General features: G+C 47.1%; 1 pseudogene; it reads right to left on the reverse strand.

Moving 5' to 3' along the window:
• Window positions 1–562: 562 nt before the first annotated feature.
• Window positions 563–16,145, reverse strand: LOC148146048 (beta-1,3-galactosyl-O-glycosyl-glycoprotein beta-1,6-N-acetylglucosaminyltransferase 3-like; annotated as a pseudogene).
• Between the last annotated feature and the right edge of the window lie 5,731 nt (window positions 16,146–21,876).

Consider the following 21,876-nt stretch of genomic DNA (forward strand, 5'->3'; position numbering starts at 1 on the left):
AGTAATGCAGTGCCCACTCGTGCAGTGTTCCAGTAATGCAGTGTCCACTTGTGCAGTGTTGAGTATTATTGGTGGATGTGTCCCTGTGAGACTGGGCACAAATAACCCCATCGACCTGTGGCCAACCACTTCAACTCCCCCTCCCACTCCACAATGACACTTCCTGCACCACCAAATCCAAGCTATCTGATGACTGGAGGAAGAACACCTCATCTTCTGCCTTGGGACCCTCAACCACATGGCATCAACATTGACATTACTAGTTTCCAAATCTCTCCTCTTCCCCCCACCTCATCCCAGATCCAACCCTCCAAGTCGGCTCTCCCCTCTTGACCTGACCATCTTCCTTCCTAACTATATGTTCGACCTTCCCCACCGACCAATCACAATCACCCCCCCAGCTGGATTTAACGAGCACCTTTTCAGCTACCTTCCCCAAAAGCCCCACCCTCACTCTATTTATCTCTCAACCCCCTTCGTCCTCCACGTTCCTGATGAAGGGCTTATACCTGAAACATCGGTTCTCCTGCTCCTCGGATGCTGCCTGACCTGCCGTGATTTTCCAGCACCACACATTTGACTCTCACAGTAACTAATGTTACAGTGCTAAGTCTCACAGTGCCCAGTGTTACAGTGGATAGTATTAAGGTATCCAATCTCCACAGTGCCCAACACTATAGTGCCCAGCCTCACACTGTCTAGTGTTACAGTGGCCATGTTACAGCATGCAGTCTCACTGTGCCTGGCCTCCACAGCAGCCAGTGTTATAGTATACAGTCTCACAGTGCCCAGTCTCTCAGTGTTTCCGATGTCTCACCCACCACCCCTACCACCATCACTGAGGTTTAATCTGTCCCAACCTCCAACCCAGCCCCAGTTTTACCAAGTGTCCTGTTTCGGAGATATTCCTCCATGCACTGTACTGCAGTGTTGTCCATGTTGGGGTCAAACTTATTTGCAAAAAAATATCTCTGACGGACCACCCACTGTAGATCTCCTGCCCCATACACACAAACCAAGTGGCGATACCTTCCCGTGCAGGGAGGGTATAGGGCACCCCTCTCAACATCACCAGCCTCAAAGGACCACTTTCTGCCCGGCCAAGTGTCCTGGTGGCTCCTTGGGTGTATGGGATGGAGCCGGGTACATTGGGTATTCTGTGCAGGGTAGCGCACACATGCTCGTCCGGGCTGTAGGTGTCCTCTGACCACTTGAGGAAGGCCTGGATCTCGGCACTGTCAAACACATGGCCGACAAACTCTCTGGAGGCCATGAAGTAGGCGCTGCCCACGAAGATGGAGGTGCTGATGTTCGGCTGATCTTTCAGTTGCGCCGTCAAGACGACTTGGTCGAGGGTATCATGGTGGTATTGCCAACGTTTCTAAAAGGCAAGCACAAGAGAGAGTGAGAGAGACGAGAAAGTAGAAATGATAGCTTTTCAACTTCGCCTATGGCTTTTTCCCTCCCCAACTCCTCTGCACTCTCCTCGCCCCCAGCTCCAGCAAGATCCATGCACACTCCTTCTCTCAGTTACTCACCTTACAGTGGAGAACAAGGCCATTCAGCCCCTCAGGCCTTTCTCACTCCTATTGCCTATTGCCAGTCACCTGCCTATTTCCCCATATCCCTGCCTCCTAAACCATCTCCCAATGCTCATTCGCTGAGCAAACATAAAACTCATCCTCAAACACTCCCAGTGCATCTGGCTCCAAAAATATACTTCAAGCTGTGCCCTCTGGTCATAAAGGTTGAGAGCACCAGAAAAATAAATCCTTCAGCCCATCGTGTCTGCACTGGCAAAACAGGCTCCTTGCTCCTCCAGTCTCATTTTCCAGCACTGGGAACATTGCCTTTCATGCCTCACCAGTGCAATGGAGACACTTTCCTGTGGTCATCAACTCCTGGAATGGGACTTGAACACAGAGCTTTTGCCTTAGAGAGAAGAACATGGTGTGCAGGGATATAGTTCTTTGAAAGTTGCATTGCAGATAGACAGGGTGGTGAAGTAGGTATTTGATACCTTTACCTTCATTGGTCAGTGCATTGAGTATAGGAGTTGGGATGTAATGTTGCAGCTGTAACAGAGATGGATAGAGCTCTGAAAGATAGTGGAATCAAGGGTTATGGGGATAAGGCAGGAACAGGATACTGATTGTGGATGATTAGCCATGATCATAATGAATGGTGGTGCTGGCTCGAAGGGCCGAATGGCCTACTCCTGCACCTATTGTCTATAAGTAGGAGTATCTTTGACTATCTCTGATATGCCTTTGCCATTACCAAGTGTGATCTATTGTCTGTCGAGGACATTGGTGAGGCCACTTTTAAAATACTGCATACACTTCTGGTCACCCTTCGAAAGAAAGGATGTTGTTAAACTTGAGAGGGTGCAGAAAAGATTTACCAGGATGTTGCCGAGATTGGAGGGTTTGAGCTACAGTAAGAGGTTGAATAGGCTGGGGCTATTTTCCCTGGAGTGTCGGATGCTGAGGGGTATCCTTACAGAAGTTCATAAAATCTGGAGGAGCATGGATAGATGTTGAAATGATCAGCCGGATGATAGTACACTTCACACAGCTTCCTTTATCACATACATGCAAGAAGACTCAACCAGCCGGGTCAAAGCCCACCCTTGCCTGGAGAGTCTGAAACAGGCAGTTGCAATCATACTTTTACACACAAATCGGCGTTCCCCTTTCACGAATTACATTTTGATTCCCAAGCCTTAGCAACACAACTGATCAATCAGATCCTGATCTAGGTATATGACGTTTAGCATTAGATCATTGACCTTAGACTTCTACAATACCTGTTGAGTGTTGTTTCGGTCTTCCTGCCTTCTCACTTAACTGGAGCCAGTTTCAGTAAGCTAGCTCGCTTGCATACATGCTTGGCTGCACTTTTCTGTTGCTGCTCAGAATTGTTTAGCTGACCTCCTTTTCTGTTCTTGCCCCATTTTGATTCCTTCCACGTCGGCTGTATAGCCAAAGGTCTTTTCCCAAGGATAGGGGAGTCCAAAACTAGAAGCATAGGTTTAAGGTGAGAGGGGAAAGACCTGAGGGGTTACGTTTTCACGCAGTGGGTGATGTGTGCCTGGAATGAGCTACCAAGAGGTGGTGGAGGCGGCTGGTACAATGACAATATTTAAAGGGCGTCTAGATGTGAACATTAATAGGAATAGGTGAGAGAGATATGTGCCAAAGGCTGGCAAATGGGACTTGGTCAGATTGGGATGACTGGTCAGTGCAGACAGGTTGAACTGAAGGGTCTGTTCCATACTGTATGATGTTATGACTCCATGCTCTCTGGTTATTGAGGTTTAGAGCACCAAAATAATAAGTTGCCCTTCAGCCCATCGTGTCTGCACTGGTCAAAAAGACAAGCTCCGAGCTATTCTCATCCTATTTTGCAGCACTTGGCCCATACTCTTGAGTGTCTCACAATAGCAATGAAGACACCTTCCTATGGTCATCAGCTCCTGGAGTAGGACTTGAATCCAAAGCTCCTCCCTCAGAGTGAAGGACACCACACATTAGATTCTCTACAGTATGGAAACAGGCCATTTGGCCCAACAAGTCCACACCAATCCTCTGAAGAGCAACCCATCCACACCCATTACCCTACCCGATATTTACCCCTGACTAATGCACCCGAACACTATGGGCAATTTAGTACGACAAATCTACCTGGCCTGCACATCTTTGTGGATTGTGGCAGGAAAACAGAGCACCCGGAGGAAACCCACGCAGACATGGGGAGAATGTGCAAACTCCACACAGACAGTCGCCCAAGTCTGGAATCGAACCCAGGTCTTTGGTGCTGTGAGGCAACAGTGCTAACCACTGAGCCACTGTGCCACCCCTTCCACAAGACACAAGACACTTTATTTACATTGTGTCAAAAGATATCTTTTATCCTCGGTCCTTGTGGTATCATGCATGGGAGATATGGATCCTTGAGGAGAAAGTGAGGACTGCAGATGCTGGAGATCAGAGCTGAAAATGTGTTGCTGGAAAAGCGCAGCAGGTCAGGCAGCATCCAAGGAACAGGAGAATCGACGTTTCGGGCATGAGCCCTTCTTCAGGAACATCGAAACATCGATTCTCCTGTTCTTGGATGCTGCCTGACCTGCTGCGCTTTTCCAGCAACACATTTTCAGATATGGATCCTTGGTTACCAAGGAAAGGATAGATTATCGATGGTATGCAGGAATGTGGATGGTGGAACAGGATCAAACGGGCCAATGGTCTACTCTTGTTCCTTGTATGTATGGGAGCAGATCTTTTTTTTTCATTCAACTTACATCGGAACTTGCCATCATCTCATACAAATGTAGTTTAGGCTTCATTTGCGTTTCAATTCCTCAGATCTCCCTACCAGGCCTTTAACCCAAAATCTTTCATCTGCATTCCATTGCACTTGTACAATCGGTGAACAGTGAAGTATATTTCCTTGTCTTCATTAGCGAGTGCTCACCCTGTACCCATTGAATAAACCTTACCCCAATCTCCTTTGTTCCAATGGGAGCATCGTTGACCTTTCCAACTGAGCCATCCAACTTAAACCCTGGCACCATTCTGCGAAATCTCCTCCCTGTCCTGAGGGCCCTCACATAGTTTTAGTCACCGGAAATGACCACAACAATCCAACTGTGGCTAAACAATTCGACATGCAGCATAACTCAACCATTTATTGGCATCAATGCCTCTATTTATGAAGCCTTCTGCTTTTCTACCCTCTTATGGCCTCCCCCATCTTCTAATGTTGATGAATGTTTATCGCCAGATCCCTCTAATCCTTCGCACTCTTTACGATTGTGCCATTACATTTCTATTACCTCTCCACATCCTTCTCCCAAAACATATCACCTTACACTCTTCTGTATTCCCCTCTGACCTGATGCCGTCTGTTCATTGTGGTGACTCTGGACAATTCACATCATCCTCACCATTTGCCAATCCTCCAGGTTTATCATTGCCCTGAATATGGGCATTTTGCCACATACTCCAAGATTGATATCACTGACATATTGAATAAAAGCAGTCGTCTATTTAGGGCTGAGATGCGGAAACATTTAACTTACAGGATAGTGAAGTTATGGAATTCTGTACCACAGAAAGCTGTGGAATTTGAGTCATTGAATATATCCAAGAATGCGATTAACAAATATTTAGGTTTCAAAAGCATCAAAGGCATAGGGAGAAAGTGGTAGTATGGCATTGAGATAGAGGGTTAGCCAGGATCATATAGTTTGGTGGGCCTCATGGAGGGCCAAATAATCTTCTCCTGCTCCGGGTCTTGATGTTTATATGTCCCAGCTGTGTGGATCATTCCCATCTACCAACCTACCAACCTCTCGTCCAAAACAAGATCCATGAATCAGGGCTTGTATTGTCAATTTTGTTGTCCAGCCGTTTTTATCTAGTGCCTAGTGAAACACTTCATTGAATCCAGTTCAGACAACATTCTCTGCATTCAAATTCTCACATCAATGCATGATACGAGGTTGGAGACTTACTTTTTGAAAACCTGCACTGGCTTCGCTTCATTACTTTGATCTAAGGCAGGTTGGTGCGAATTGTAGCCATAATACCAGCATGAATGACAAGTGCATGATATAAAGTAAACTAGGATCTATGCGGTGTGAGCCTTGGAGACACAGGTTCAAGTCGCTTCTGCTCCAGAGTTGTGCGATAATGTCTTTGAACAGGTTCATCAGTAAATGTAAGACCATTAACAAGTCGGGACAGGAGTCGGCCATTTGGTCCCTCAAGCCAGCTTCACTAGGATCGTGGCTGATTCAACATTCCTCAAGTCCATGTTCTTGCCCTATCCCCGTAACGCTTAATTCCCCAACTGAACAAGAATCTATCCATCTGAGCCTTAAATATATACAAGGACAGCTCTCTGTGGCAAGGAATTCCAAAGATTCACAACCTTCTGAGAGAAGAAATTCCACCTCATCTCAGTCCTAAACTGGTGCCCCTTTATTCTGAGACAATACCCCCCTGGTCCTGGACTCTCCCATGAGGAGAAACATCCCTTCAGCATTTATCCAGTCAAGCCCCTTAATCCTGTCCATTTCAATGAGGTTACCTCTCATTCTTCTAAACTCCAGTGAGTAGAATCCTGTTTAGCCCTTTGTTTTTAAGACAATCCCTCCATAATGGGGGCAATCCCACTGAACATTTTCTCTTAACTTCCTCCAATGAAACAACATGTATTCTTAAATAAGGTGACCAGAAGTGCTCACAGTACTCCGGATGTGCTCTCACAAGCACCTTGCACAGTTGCAGTAAGACCTCCTGACTTTTATACTCCAACCCCCCTTCAAATAAGGGCAAACATTCCACTTCAGTTCTGAAGAAAGGTCACCAGACTCAAAACATTGACTCTGTTTTCTCTCCATGAATGCTACCCGACCTGCTGAGTCTCTCCAGAAATTTCTGTTTTCATCGAATATTCCATTAGTCTTCCCAATTACCTGCTGCCCCTGTGTGCAATCTTTCCATGTTTCATTCACTAGTTGCCCCAAGTCCCTTTGTGTTGCAGCTTTCTGAAGCTTTCTCCATTTAAAGAATATTCTATTCTTTTGATTTCCCTTCCAAATGAACAACTTCACATTTTCCCACATTGCACTCCATTTGCCAACATTTTTGCCAACTTAACCTATCAATATCTGTCTGTAAAGCACATAAGACAACATTTTTTACTGTAACTCGATTATACATGACAGTAATATATCAGCAAGGTTTGAGAAGGTTTGTAGCTCAGGTTGGGGTTCTAGATGTAGCTTTGCTCGCTGAGCCGGAAGGTTCACTGAAGATGTTGCCTGGTATGGTGACAAAACATCTGAAAATGAACCTTCCAGCTCAACGAGCAAACCTACATCCAGAGTAATATTTCAACTCAACCTCAGAGTACAACGGGATCTTGATCAGATGGGCTAATAGGCCGAGAAGTGTCAGATGGAGTTTAATGTCGATAAATGTGAGGTGCTCCATTTTGGTTTGGCAAATCAGGGCAGGAATAATACACTTCATGGTAAAGTCTGGGGAGTGATGATGAAACAAGAGATCTTGGAATGCAGATTCATAGTTTCTTGAAAATGGAGTCGCAGATAGACAGAGTAGTGAAGAAGGTGTTTGCCACGCTTGTCATTATTGGTCAGTGCATTGTGTGTAGGAGTTGGCAGGTCATGCTGTGGCTGAACAGGACATTGGTTTGGCAATTTCTGGAATACAGCATGCAATTCTGGTCTTCCTGCTATAGGAAGGATGTTGTGAAACTTGAAAAGGTTCAGAAAAGATTTACAAGGATGTTGCCAGAGTTGAGTGTGGAAATGCAGGAAATTGGTACTCGATGTGGAATAATTACAGACATGATGGGCTTAAGGGCATCCTTCCGCAAGAATTCTTTAATTCTGTGACTGGCGCAGAGGGAGATTAACTTCAAGGTTCATGTTATCAGGAGGGACACCAAAGCCCTTTCCTTAGCTGAGAGGTCAGAAAACTCTCTACTCTTTACATGAACTAAGGCATAACCTGTCTACACCAATATCATAGCAAAAGTCAGCCATTCGTCCCTTCAAGTCTGCTCCACCATTCAAGGTCACTGCTCTTCTGGTTGCAATTTCAATTCCACATTTCTATCGGTTGCCCCGGGGTCCTTATCTTTTTTTAAAAAAAGGTCACCTTGCTCACCCTTTCATAACTTCATCAACTCAGCCTTCACAACTTCGTACAGAAGAGATTTACACAGTGCAACAACCCTCTCAGGGGAAAATAATTCTGCAAGGCATTGGTGAGGTCACTTTTGGAGTGATCGCCCTGCTGTTGGAAGGGTGTTGTTAAACTGCAAAGGATGCAGAATAGATTTACAAAGATGTTGCCAGGACTGCAGGGTTTTAGTTATAAGGAGAGGCTAGATAGGTAGGACTTTTCTCACCGGAGTATTGGAGGGTGAAGGGTGACCATATAGAGGTTTATAAAATTGTGGGGGAAATCAATAAAAGTGAATAGCCCCAGGATGGGGGAGGCCAAACCCAGAGGGCATAGGTTTAAGGTGAGACCTGAGGGTGGTGCAAATACGGAGCAAGTTGCCAAAAACAATTGTTGTAGTGGGTACAATTACAAGATTTAACAGATGACATAAATAGGACAAGTTTAGAGGGATATGGACCAAATACAGGATAATGAGACTAGTTCCAATTAGGATACCTGGTTGGCATGGATGAGTTGGACGAAAGGGTATGTTTCGGTGCTGTAGGACTCTGACGATATGTTATTCTACAGAACATCTTGTCAAACCTACAAGAGAAAGCAATGTCCCATCAACCACCTTATCATGTCCCCTCAGAGAAATTTATACATTTCAGAAAGATCTCTCAGATTTGCAAACTTAAATGTGTAAAAGCCAATTTGTTCAACCTTCCTTCATAAGATAAACCCTTCATCCCAGGAAAAAGGCAGTTGAAACTTCCTGTCAATGTAATTATTTTATGTTTTAAATGAGAGAAAAATGTACAGACTGATTCTGATGTGGTCTCATCAAGGCCTTGTATGGCACTCTCTCCACCCCTCAGGCCTGGAAATGGGCTCTACATTTTGAAGAAAAATGTCTGTACGAATGGACTCTGGACTAGAAAGGACTCTGTTTGTTGGTAATTAACTGTCATATAGTGTGTTGGGCTTATCACCTGCACTGTCTTGCATGTCCCTGGGTCCGGCAGGTCTTACTGTGAGCTGGGAGGCTCATGGGTCCTCCTGAAAGCTGTCACCCCGAGAGCCGGCGAGTGGGTAGGCCATCCTGTGAACCTGAAGGTTGGTAGGCTGTCCCGAAAGCCGGATAGTGGGTAGGCCACCCTGATGACAGTCTCCCCGAGAGCTAGATGGTGGGTAGACCGTTCTGAGCACTGTCATCCTGAAAAGGGGTAATCGGGACGGGCTGTCCTAGAGGTGGTCGAAAGCTGTGTCAGAGCAGCCGAGAGCCAGAAAGCGCGTAGGGGCGGGCTAAGATCCAGAAGGCTTGTGGGCTGCCCTGCACGCTGTCATCCCAGGGAAGGGGACAGGCTGTCCTAGAGGTGGCCGAAAGGTGTGCCAGGATAGGCCACTGGCCAGATCGGGGTGGGTGAGAGCCCAATGGTACGTAGGGGCAGACCGAGAGCTAGAAGGTGTGCAGCCATCCTCAGCGCTGTCACCCCAGGTGGGTACTGGGGCGGACAGTCCTAGAGGTGGTCGAAAGGTGTGTCAGGGCGGACCGAGAGCCGGAATGCGCGTAGGGGCGGGCTGCCTTAGAGTGGTCGGAAGGTGGGAGGGACGGGGGCTTGCTGGGTCTGTATTGTCTGCACTTTTTAATGTAACTGGATTGTCTTAAGCATAAATATCATTGTTGCTGTCTTTTCATATTTGAAACTGGGATTTGTGGTTTGTCCTCAATTCCCTGTAAACTGGTTGAACAGTAGGGCTTGAGGCCTAGCTTTGCTGCTCCTCTCCCTTGTAAAATTGCTGTTGTATACAGCTGTAAATGTTAACTGTTGTGCTGTAACCTCTTTTTTGTACTTGTTTAATAAAATTAAAAAAAACAGGGGAATGCTCCTCTCCCTTGTAAAATTGCTATCTCTTGTATACAGTTGTAAATGTTAACTGTTTTTGTAAACTATTTTGTAACTGTTTAATAAAATTTATAAACAGGAGATTCAGCGGTCTTCTCAATTTTGGGGACTGACTCTGTGCTGGCTGGGTCACAGTCAGTGTGTTACTGTTGGTTTCTGCTTGTTTTTTGTGTGGGGGAAACCTGATTCATGAACTGGCTGAATTATTTAGCCAGTTTGTTAACTGGCATTCCTTTAGGGAGGACTGATTGTTAAACTCCTGATGTACATCATGTGTTTCAGGTGTAACTCAGTTCTCATTAGGTGATTGTTGTTTCACTGACTGGTTACAGTCTGTGTGTTATTCTTTTCTTCACTTTTGAGAAAAGGACAATGTTAATATTGTGGTAGGGCTTAGCCCTTGGACTCTAGTTTTCTTTGTTTTTTGTATGTGCCCTCACTGTTTTTGGTGTTTGGACTGAGCCCTTGTGGAAGACATACATTTTACCAGAGGAGCTGTTACTGTGGGGAGGCCTAGCCCTGAGACTGGGCCTCTGAAGATTGACCATCTGTGTGTGTGCTGGGAGGTGAGCACTTGCTGTATCCTGGAGTTTGGGAGAAGACCTTCCCTTCAGGAGTGGACCAAAACCCCTGTGAGTTAACCACCTTTACAATGTACTGTGTTCCTGTGAGTGGGCCTGGCTCTCCAAGGATGTGCCAGGACTCCTTGGGGACTGAACACCTGTGTGCTGTGGGGTGTGCATTTGCTGTCTTTGGGAGTGGACTCTGCCCTTGGTTGTAGACCCTGTTTTTAGCAGTGGACTCTATTTCTGACAAACAGTGGACTCTGTTTGTTCACAATTAACTCTATTGTGTTTCGTGTTGAGCTTATCACCTGCACTGTCTTGTGTGTTCCTGGGTCTGGCAGGCCTTACTGTGAGCTGGGACATTCATGGGTCGTCCTGAAAGCTGTCACCCCGAGAACCAGAGGGAGGGTACGCCACCCTGATGCCAGTTGCCCCTAGAGCCAGTAAGTGGGTAGGACATTCTGAGCGCTGTCGTCCTGAGAAGGGGTAATCTGGATGGGCTGTCCTAGAGGTGGTCGGAAGGTGTCTCAGAGCAGCCAAGAGCCAGAAGGCGCATAGGGGCGGGCTGAGATCCGGAAGGCTTGTGGGCTACCCTGCACGCTGTTGTCCCTGGGAAGGGGACGGGCTGTCCTAGAGGTGCCGGAAGGTGTGTCGGGATAGTCCACTGGCCGGACGGTGCATTGGGGTGATGAGAGCCCAGTGGTAAGTAGGGGCGGACCGAGAGCCAGAAGGTACGCAGGGGCGGGCTGCCTTAGAGCGGCTGGAAGGCGGGAGGGATTGGGGTGGGGGTGGGGGGGGAGACTTGCTGGCTTTTTGAGGGTCTGTATTGTATGTGCTGTTTCTTACATAAGTGGACTGTCTCATATGTATGAATGTCATTGTTACTGTTTGTAATGATTGAAACTGGGATTTGAGGTTTGTCCTCATTTCCCTGAAAACCCCGGTTGAATGTCAGGGTTTGGGGCTTGGCTTTGTCATTCCCCTCCCTTGTAAAATTGCTGTTTCTCTGTATACAGCTATAAATGTAATCGTTTGTATAAACTGTGAATTGTTTAATAAAATATAAATAAACAGGACTGTCTGTTTCCTTTCTTCCTGGTGATGGAATATAAATTGTGAGGAGCAATTATAAATGTTGTCTGCGAAAATCACAAAGCTGAATCATGAAAGAGGAAGGGGAGTGTAGGTTAAGCTAGATATGCTTGTACAAACAGTTATAAACATCTGTTTCCCGCTTCTGCAAAAAGAAAAACCACAATCAAGAGGTCATAAGGCTCAGTGTGGACGAAGAATGAGAGGAAATGTTGCTTTAGCAAGCAAGGAAGCAGATGGCAGTGAAGGAGGATATATGCTAACAATAGACCACAGAGGGATATGGTGAAATGGCCAAGCAAAACCTGTACTGTTACGCACAAGGCCAGATAAGGCAAGAGATAAACAAGAGGAATGGGCACTGGGTTTAGAGTAGTGGGAGGAGGGAAAGAGAAATGTAATTGTATCAAGGTTTTGTACTGTGCACCTACCTTGTAGACACCACTCTTGCAAGAGGACATCAGATGATACTGCTGCTGCAGATCTTGTCTTGGACTGAAATTATTGAAGTGAGTAGGTTCTATTTCCCACACTTGTTATTAAATTAAGATTTACACACTTGTTTTTCACTGCATCTGACACCTACACACATGACATGGGTACTCGGGGAAAAATAAGCATGACTGCTGTCGGGTGGTAGTGGAAGAAAAATAAACAGGCATGTCAAGAGATCTGCTCACTGAGAGCTGGCTCTAGGGAAGCTGGATCAGCATATGAAGGACTCTTCAATCCTCTTGAGGAGAGGAGACTGACTTCAAAACAGCCTCCGTGTGTCTTATGTGCTGCTGTTGGTGTCTTCCTACTGAGGAGTTTATTTTTAATTTATTTTTCATAGTTTGTTGTGATTTGTTTTCTGGGGTTTCTTTCTGCTTATTTCTGTTAATTTGAAGCTATGCTCAGCTGCACAGGCAGCTACTACCACCACTGCTGCTACAGTCTGGGCCTGCTCCTGCTACTGAAGCCTAGGCCTCGCCTGCACACCTGCTGCTGCTGCCTGGGCCTACCTACACCTGGGGACGACTTCGACTGCTACTCCTGAGGCTGCTTCTGAAAAAAAAAAATAAACAGGACGATCAGATGTTCTGTTCACTCTGAGCTGGCTCTGAGGAAGCTGGATCTGTGTCAAGGACTCCATGTGTAAACAAAAGGGTGAGTTGGTGGCTGGATAATGGCCTCTGTGAAGTTATTCCTGATGTTGGGGTTTCCTGCTCCTCGAATGCTGCCTGTCCTGCTATGCTCTTCCAACACTGTTCTAATTTTGACTGTAATCTCCAGCATCTGCAGTACCCACTTATAGTCATAGAGATGTTCAGCATGGAAACAGATCCTTCGGTCTGACCAGATATCCCGACCCAATCCAGTTCCACCTGCCAATACCCGGCCCATATCCCTCCAAACCCTTCCTATTCATATACCCATCCAAATGCCTCTTAAATGTTGCAATTGTACCAGCCTCCACCACATCTTCTGGCAGCTTATTCCATACACGTACCATACTCTCCATGAAAATGTTGCTCCTCAGGTCTCTTTTATATCTTTTCCCTCTCATCCGAAACCTATGCCCTCTAGTTCTGGACTCCCTGACCCCAGGGAAAAGACTTTGTCAATTTATCCTATCCATACCCCTCATAATTTTGTAAACCAGTATAAGGTCACCCCTCAGCCTCCGACACTCCAGGGAAAACAGCCTCAGCCTGTTCAGCCTCTCCCTATAGCTCAAATCCTCCAACCCTGGCAACATCCTTGTAAATCATTTTGGAATCCTTTCAAGTTTCACAACATCTTTCCAATAGGAAGGAGACCAGAATTGCACGCAATATTACAACAGTGGCCTAACCAATGTCCTGTACAGTCGCAACATGACCTCCCAACTCCTGTACTCCATAGTCTGATCAATAAAGGAGCATATACCAAACACTGCCTTCACTATCCTATTTACCTGCGACTCCGCTTTCAAGGATGTATGAACCTGCACTCCAAGGTCTCTTTGTTCAGCAACACTCCCGAGGACCTTACCATTAAGTGTATAAGTCCTGCTACGATTTGCTTTCCCAAAATGCAGCACCTCGCATTTATCTGAATTAAACTCCATCTGCCACTTTGCAGCCCATTGGCCCATCTGGTCCAGATCTTGTTGTAATCTGAGGTAACCCTCTTCGCTGTCCACTTTAATTTTGGTGTCAGCTGTCAACTTACTACCTGTACCTCTTTTGCTCGCATCCAAACCGACTAATCGTGGACATCTACTACAAACCCACCAACTCCCACAGCTACCTGGAATACACCTCCTCCCACCCTGCCCCTGTCAAAACACTATCCCTTATTCCCAATTTCTCTGCCTCTGCTGCAACTGTTCCCAGGAGGACCAATTCCACCACAGAACATCCCAGATGGTGTCCTAGCATAAAAACTACAATTTCCTCTCCCACATGGTTGACAATGCCCTCCAGTGCATCTGCTCCATTTCCTGGACCTTCACCCTTGAACCACACCCCTCCCAATGCAACAGGGACAGAACCCCTTGGTCCTCACCTTCTACCCCACCAACATCCGGATACATTGCATTATCCTCTGCCACTTACAAACAGACTGCACCATGAGGGACATATTTCCCTCTGCACTCCATCTGCATTTCAGAGACCATTCCCTCTGCAACTCCCTTGTCAGATCCACACACCCCACCAACTCACCCTCCCCTCCTGGCACCTTCCCTGGCCTCTGAAAAGTGCAAAACTTGCACCCACACCTCCCCCCACACCTCCGTCCAAGGCTCCAAAGGATCCTTCCACATCTGACAAATATACTTGTACCTCCACCAATGTCATCTACTGCATCCATTGCACCCAATGTGGTGTCCTCTACATCGGGGAGACAGAACTCTTACTTGCAGATTGTTTCAGAGAACACCAACCAACCCCACCACCTCGTGGCTGAACACTTTAACTCCCCCTCCCACCAAGGGAATGCAGGTCCAGGGCCTCCTCCATCACCAAACCCTTACCAGCTGATGCCTGGATATTCCACCTTGGAACCCTGCAACCAGGCGGATCAATGTTGATTTCACTAGTTTCATCATTTCCCCACCCCAACTTATCGCAGTCCCCAGCCTCCAACTCAGCACCACCCTCCTGACTGGTCCATCTTCCTTTCCACCTGTCCACTCGACCTTCCACACCCCCCACCCCCAAATACCTTCATCTATCACATTCCCAGCTCCCTTCCACCCCCAGCCCCACACCTATCCCGCTTCTCTCTCAGCCCCCTGGTCCACAAGCCTCATTCCTGATGAAGGGCTTATGTCCGAAACATTGATTCTTCAGATGCTGCCTGACCCGCTGTGCTTTTCCAGTGCCACACTCTTGACTCTGATCTCCAGCATCTGTAGTCCTCACTTTCTCCTACACTCTTAACCTACCGACATTCCTGTATACTCTCGTAATCAGTTTATATCCCTCCTTATCCCAGGTCCAGCCCTCTCTTTCTACCCCATCCCTTTCACCTGACCATCTTCCCTTTCGCCCATCTGCTCCACCCCACCCACTGACCAATCACAGCCACCTCCTCCCTGCATCCACCAATCGCCATCCCACCCACCTTTCCCCAGCCCCACACCCCCATTTATTCTGCAGCCCCTTCCTCTCCCCGGGTTCTGATGAATGTTTCCGACCTGAAATGTCAATTGCTCTTCTATTCTGTTTGCAGCTCAGCTCTCCAACTCCTCTTTTTTCCTTTGTACATTCTGAACCTCCCTCCATGCAATTGAACTGTTTTAACAACCCTGTCTCTCTTTGTACAGGCAGGAGTGAAGGACTGGAGAGGAGAGAGAGAGAGAGAGATGATGGAGGGAGGGAGGATGGAAAACACTTGGATGAAGAGAGGCCCAGCAGACAGGAAGGCGGTTACCTTTTTGAACCCTGGTGCAGGATCCGACTCAATCACGTTGGAGCCGTTCAGAGCTCTGAGGCTGCGGACTATGTCCCGGTTGGTCTTCAGGGGGAAGTCTTGGCCACACACATTGATGAAGTACCTCCAGGGGACAGGGCTCTCCAGCAGCTCCTTCATGCAGTTGAGATCCGTCTGAACTCTGCTCCAGCCAGCATAGGTGACCCACTCCAGCTTGGCTGCGACAAAGACATTGTGGAAACACGAAGCGATGGCCCGAACGGCCGCATGAAATTGACTTGGGGATTTGCGGTCCACGTGGATACAGTAGACGTTCTGTGGGGCGTAAATGCTCCGCAGAAGCCTCTCGAACATCTCAATGCTCTGGTGGATGACCATGGAGTAAGCCAAGGGGAAGTGTTCCTCCTCAGGGCTCAGGGGGACAGTGATATACTTGCGGGCCCTCACAAACGATCTGCAATTTCGGGTCATGTTCAGATAATCTCCCTCAGTGACGGCTTGGTGCTTGAGGGAGACAGTAATGGAGTTGAGGAGGGTCCTTTCCACCTCCTGCCTGTCCCCCTGGATGATCTGCCAGCAGATGGAGTTCTCCTCGACCAGCAGAAGGTGTTCCTGCATTGGACTGGCGCCTGGTTTCACCAGCCTGAGGGTCAGCCGGCTCCCTCCTCTCTGGACCAGCAGCCATTGGCACAACAAGACCACACTGAGCGCACACAGCGCTGATCTGAGGCACGACCAGCGGGTCCAACGCTGGCTCAGCTTGGGCATAGCACTTTCCAGGGGGCAGTGTCCCCAGCCTATAGGCGATAGGCAAATGCAGAATGGATGCTCTCTGTGCTGGGCAGCACTGCCTCCACCAGGCTGTGGGGAAGGGGTGACTGCAATTTGCTGGAGAGGTCGCAGCAGTCAGTCCCCTCCTTGTTAGACTCTTGTCTTCCTTTTCCCCCAAGATTCAACGAATGACTCGACTTTCACTCCCTCTCCCCCCGGAACTGCTCTCCCTCTGGAATTCCTCTCCCACTTTAACACCTCTCCCTCTCTCTGTGACCCCTTTGTAACCCCTCTCCCTCTAATAACCCCTATCCCTTTGTAATCCCTCTCCTCCACTAACTCATCCCTCTCCCTCAGTAACTCCTCTCTCCCTCTGTAACTTCACTCTCTCGTTCCTCTCTCTGTAACTTCTCTCTCTCACTCACACACACACACACACATTAACTCCTCTCTCTCTTTCTCTGTCCCTCAGTAACTCCTCTCTCTCTCTCTCTCTCTCTCTCTCTCTCTCTCTCTCTCTCTCTCTCTCTCTCTCTCTCTCTCTCTCTCTCTCTCTCTCTCTCTCTCTCTCTCTCTCTCTCTCTCACACTCACACACACTGACGTCTCTCTCTCTTTCTCTGTCCCTCAGTAACTCCTCTCCTCCCTCTCTCGGTAATTCTCTCTCTCGGTAACTCCTCTCCCTCTCTCTGTCTCTCTCAGTAACTCCTCCCGCCCTCCTCTGGATGAAGCCCAGCCAATGTTCCGTTGTTTCTCTCTCGGAGTCCGGGCTCCTCTCGCTCCTGTCTGCCTGCCTGGTTACAGCCGTTTCCTTCACCGGTCTCTGCTTCTCTCCGGCCGTTCCTGGACCGATGTTGCCGGGTGAAGTAAATGAGAGGATCGCGATGGTGTGCAGTCTGGATCAGAGAACCCATTACCAGAGAGAACACAGAGCCAGCCAAGCCCAATAACCCACACCCCAGCCTGAGGTGAGATGCTCTTTCAACAATGTGGGTGGGGTAACCCTTGGATAAAGAGAGGACCAGGAGACGGGAAGGTGGTTACCTGTTTGTACTGTGACTCTTAACTGCCCTCTGGGCTATTAGGGATGGCCAATAAACACTGGCCTGGCCAACAGTGCCCCCATCCCATGAATTTATTTGAAAAAAAAGTGACAATAGTAAGTCAAATTAAATCAAACTTCACCACTCGTCATCTCTCTCTCTCTCTGATGCGGAATTGGAATTATGGTGATTTGATCGTTCATAATAAAGCTGTGAATCTGAGCACAGCAAGTTGATATGAATCAAAAAAAAAAATCCCCGGCCGAGAGTGGCTCAGAGGTTAGCATTGCTGGAACACAGTGCCAGGGGACCAGAGTTTGATTCCAGCCTTGGGTGGCTGTGTGGAGTTTTGCATGTTGTCTGCTTGGGTACCCTTCGGGTGCTCTGATGTCAAAGATGTTCTAGTAAGGTGGATTGGCCATGCTGAATTGCCCATAATGTCCAGGGATGTGCGGGCGGTGTGGGTTAGCACGCACACGCACACGCACACACGCACACCTCAATCTAATGCAACATCCTGGTAGATCTCCTTTGCCCCCCCTCCAGTACAATCACATCCTTCCTATAATGCGGTGCCCAGAACTGCACACAGTATTCCAGCTGTAGTCTCACCAAAATCCTGTAAAGCTCCAACATGACACCTCCCTGCTCATGTATTCAGTGGCTTTGACCCTTCTTAATTCCCTTACCTGCCTATCCTACTGCCTTCATGGATGGCTGGACACACAAACCAGGATCTGTCTAATCTTCTGTGCTTGCCAGGGTCCTCCTATTTAACATGTATTCCCTTGCCATGTTAGTCCTCCGGAAATGCATGTCACAGACATTTGGGCATTCAGTAGCACAGAATGGAGAAAAACAAACAAATGACTGGCTCAAGAGCTGGCATCTTTTAAACACTGTAACTGTGCCCACATACATTACTTCGTCTGGAAGTTTATTCCATCACAAACCACTCTGGGGAAAAAAGAGTTGCTCCTCAATCTTTAAATCTTTTTCCTCTGACCTTACAAACATGGCCCTGAGTCTGAACTCCCCCACACTAGGGAAAAGACCCTTGTCATTCACCTTATCAATCACTGTCATGATTTTATAAACCTCAACAAGGTCACCCCTCAATTTCCTATGCTGCAGTGAAAAACACGTACAGTTCTGATCACCACCCAACCAGAAGGATGTGGATCCTTTAGAGAGGGGACAGAAAATGTTTACCAGGACGTTGCCTGGAATGGGGGATTTTACCTGTGAAGAAAGATTGGATAGATTGGGTTTGTTTCCACTAGAATGCAGGAGGTTGAGGGGGCGACCTTATAGAAGTTTATAAGATTGTGAATGGCATGGATACCGTGGAAAGTATGAGGCCTTTTCTCAGGGTGGAAGAGTCAGTTACTCGGGGACACAGGTTCAAGGTGGAGGGGTCAGGGGGGTGTTTAAAAGAGATATGTGAGGCATGTTTATCATGGAAAGGGTGGTGAGTTCATGGAACACACTGCTAGAACAGACAATGGAAGCAGACACAATTGTAGCTTTCAAGAAGCATCCAGCAGCAGGCATGAATAGGAAGGGAACAAGGGAATACGGATCCTGTAAGTGAAGACAATTTTAATATGGAAGGCAAAATGTGTCAGTGCAGGCTTGGATGGTTGAAGGGCCTGTTCCTGTGCTGTAATGTTCTTTGTAAAATGTCCCCAGCCTCTCCAGTCTATTTTTATATCTCAAACCCTGCACTCCTGGCAACATCCTGGTAAATCTTTTCTGAACCGTCTCCAGTTTAATAATATCCTTCCTACAGCAGCGTGAGCAGAACAGGACACAGTCTTCCAGAACTGGTCTTACCAACTTCCTGTCCAACCTCAGCACACCATCCCAACTCCAATATTCAGAGAGCTGAACAATGAAGGTCATCACTCTCCAGCAGGCATTGTTTCACCCTGACTCCCCTTGGAACTGTCCACATCTCGCTGGGACACTGATGTGAAACAACTTGGCTCTTTGACTGATTCGACCAAGTCTCATTTCCTACTGTTCCTGTGTATCCCTCAGAACAGGAATGTAATATGCATTCCCATGGCAACATCACGATGACATACTTGTTTGTGGATTCACATGAAGTGGGCATCACTGACTGGGACAGCCTTGTTACCCATCCCCCTAATCTCTACGGCATAAATGATAAGGAACTCTCCTCTTTAACTCCACTGTCCTTGTGTTTTAAGAACCCTGACCACAAATGTAAAGTCACATGGGAGAGAGTTCCAGGATTCTGTCCCAGAAAAACTGAAGGAAGGATGGTTAATTTCAAAGTTGGGATTAAGGGTGAAGTGGAGAGTAACTGCAGAAGGAGTAGTGTTGCGTCATATTGCTGGCCTTGTCTTCAAGGTGATATTGATGTTGGGATTACAAGGTGTGGTTGAGGGACCCTTCCTGAATTACTCTAGTAAATCCACAACAGGTATAACATTGTTTCCAGGAAAAAATGGACAGGCTTCATCAGAGAAAGGAAATGCAAATTGCTCAAAGTCTTATGAGATGATAACATGGAGGGCCCAAGCAGCTGAAGCCCGTGGAGTGATGGAATTAGGGAATGGTCAAGAGGCTGGAATCGCAGGAGGGCTGACATCATGGAGTGATAATGAGCATTGATGTTACAGCTAAGAGAGGGTTATTGGGACTGGAGGAGGTTTCAGAGATAGGGTGGGGTGTAGGGGGTGGAGGAGGTTCTAGAGATAGAGAAGGTGTCAGGGCTGAATGAGGTTACAGAGATAGGGAGGAGTGTACTGGGTGGAGGGGGTTATAGAGATGTACAATGCAGAAACAGTCCCATCAATCCAACTTGTCCATGCCTACCAGTTCTCCTAACCTAATCTTGACTCAATTGCCCGCACTTGGCCCATATCCCTCTGCACCTTTCCTCGTCATATACCAATCCAGATGCCCTTTAAATGCTGTAATTGTACCAGCCTCCACCACTTCCTCTGGCAGCTCATTCCATACATGCACCACTCCTCAGCCCATTGGCCCATCTCATCAAGATCCTGTTGTACTCTGAGGTAACCTTCTTTGCCATCCACTACACCTCTAGTTTTGGTGTCATCTGCAAACTTACTAACTGTATCCCCTATGTTCACATCCAAATCATTATATAAATGATGAAAAGCAGTGGACCCAGCACCGATCCTTGTGGCACACCACTGTCACAGGCCTTGAGTCTGAAAAGCAACTCTCCGCCACCGCCCTGTCTTTTACCTCAAAGTCAGTTCTGTATCCAAATGGCTAGTTCTGCTTGTACTCCATGAGATCTAACCTTGCTAACCAGTCTACCATGGGAATCCTTGTCGAGCGCCTTACTGAAGTCCACATAGATTGCGTCTACCGCTCTGCCCTCATCAATCCTCTGTTACTTCTCTGAACAAACTCAGTCAAGTTAGTGAGACATGATTTCCCACACACAAAGCCATGTTGACTATTCCTAATCAGACCTTGCCTTTCCAAATACATATAAATCCTGTCCGTCAGGATTCCCCCTAACACTTTACCCGCCACCAATGTCAGGCTTACTGGTCTATAGCTTCTCTCAGCTTTAAAGCATCACCTTTTCATTCTGAGGCTATGTCCTCTGGTTCTAGTCTCTCCTACTCGTGGAAACACCTTTCCATATCCAGCCTACCACGGGGCCTCAGTATTCTGTAAGTTTCAATCAGATCTCCCTCACTCTTCTGAACTCCATTGAGTCCAGACCCAGATCCTCAGCCATTCCTCATGTGACAAATCTTTCATTCCTGGGATCATTCTTCTAAAATGCCTCAGGAATGCTCTTAACTTACTATTGTGAGAGATGACATTACACTGAATTACATATTTTGACTGCAGGCTATAAAACCACCGAACTTTAGCAGCAAGCTATGTTAGTGCCCCTTTCTCACTGACTGCTGCTATCTCCTCAACAGTTTGAAGGGTCTATGATGTGTAGATACTAGACAGTACAAAATGAGCATACACATCTCTCTGAAATGAGAACAACCATGGTCTACTCAGACTATGTGGACTTTACCTTTACCTTCACCAAACATACATTAATATGATTAAGAAAACATTTACTCAGCAACAGGAATGTTGGATGATTACAAAAATAACTTGGTCCACATATATTTTGCCTGAACCATGGTTGCTACCATATAACCAAAAACAATTATACATGAGGAAGTCTAAACCCAGTTTATTCATCCTAGACCTGTGTTGCAATTCAGTGCTTTCTGTTTTCTTGTCTTTGACAGTGCATTACCCTATAATGTAGGTATGTCTGCTCTCATGTATGTTGACCCTGTTCAATGTCCTTATATTTATCTTCATCTTCACTCTCAGAAGATTACTGCTGATCCCCTATTTCCTCTGCCGACAGTCCACACCCTGTTTGTCAACTGCACTTGAGAAAGGCATAGTGCACCATTTCTGATCTATACTGCAATGCCCCACTGGAGCTTCCAACTCATCTTGAAGTGGTTGAGTTATGATTGTTCAACTATGGCCCTGGTGGAAGCATGGGCAGTGTTGTATCTTCATTTTCCCGTTGCCTCAGCACTAGCACCTTGATAACATTCATAGACCCTTATTTCAAGGAGATTGGAGTGTAAGAGTAGGGAAGACTTACTGCAACTGACAAAGGTACTGGTGAGACCACATAGAGTCATACAACATGGAAACAGACCGTCCGTTCCAACAAAGCCTTGCCGAACATTATCCCAAACTAAACTAGTTCCACCTGCCTGCTCCTGGCCTATAGCCCTCCAACCCTTTCCCACTCATGTACTTATCCAAATGTCTTTTAAACCTTATAATTGTACCCACATCCTCCCTTTTCTCAGGAAGTTCATTCCTCTGTTTGTTTTTGT

This window comes from Chiloscyllium plagiosum, unplaced genomic scaffold, assembly GCF_037043375.1.
Source record: "Chiloscyllium plagiosum isolate Xiang-an unplaced genomic scaffold, Cpla_swu_hap1 HiC_scaffold_22, whole genome shotgun sequence".
Taxonomy (NCBI): domain Eukaryota; kingdom Metazoa; phylum Chordata; class Chondrichthyes; order Orectolobiformes; family Hemiscylliidae; genus Chiloscyllium; species Chiloscyllium plagiosum.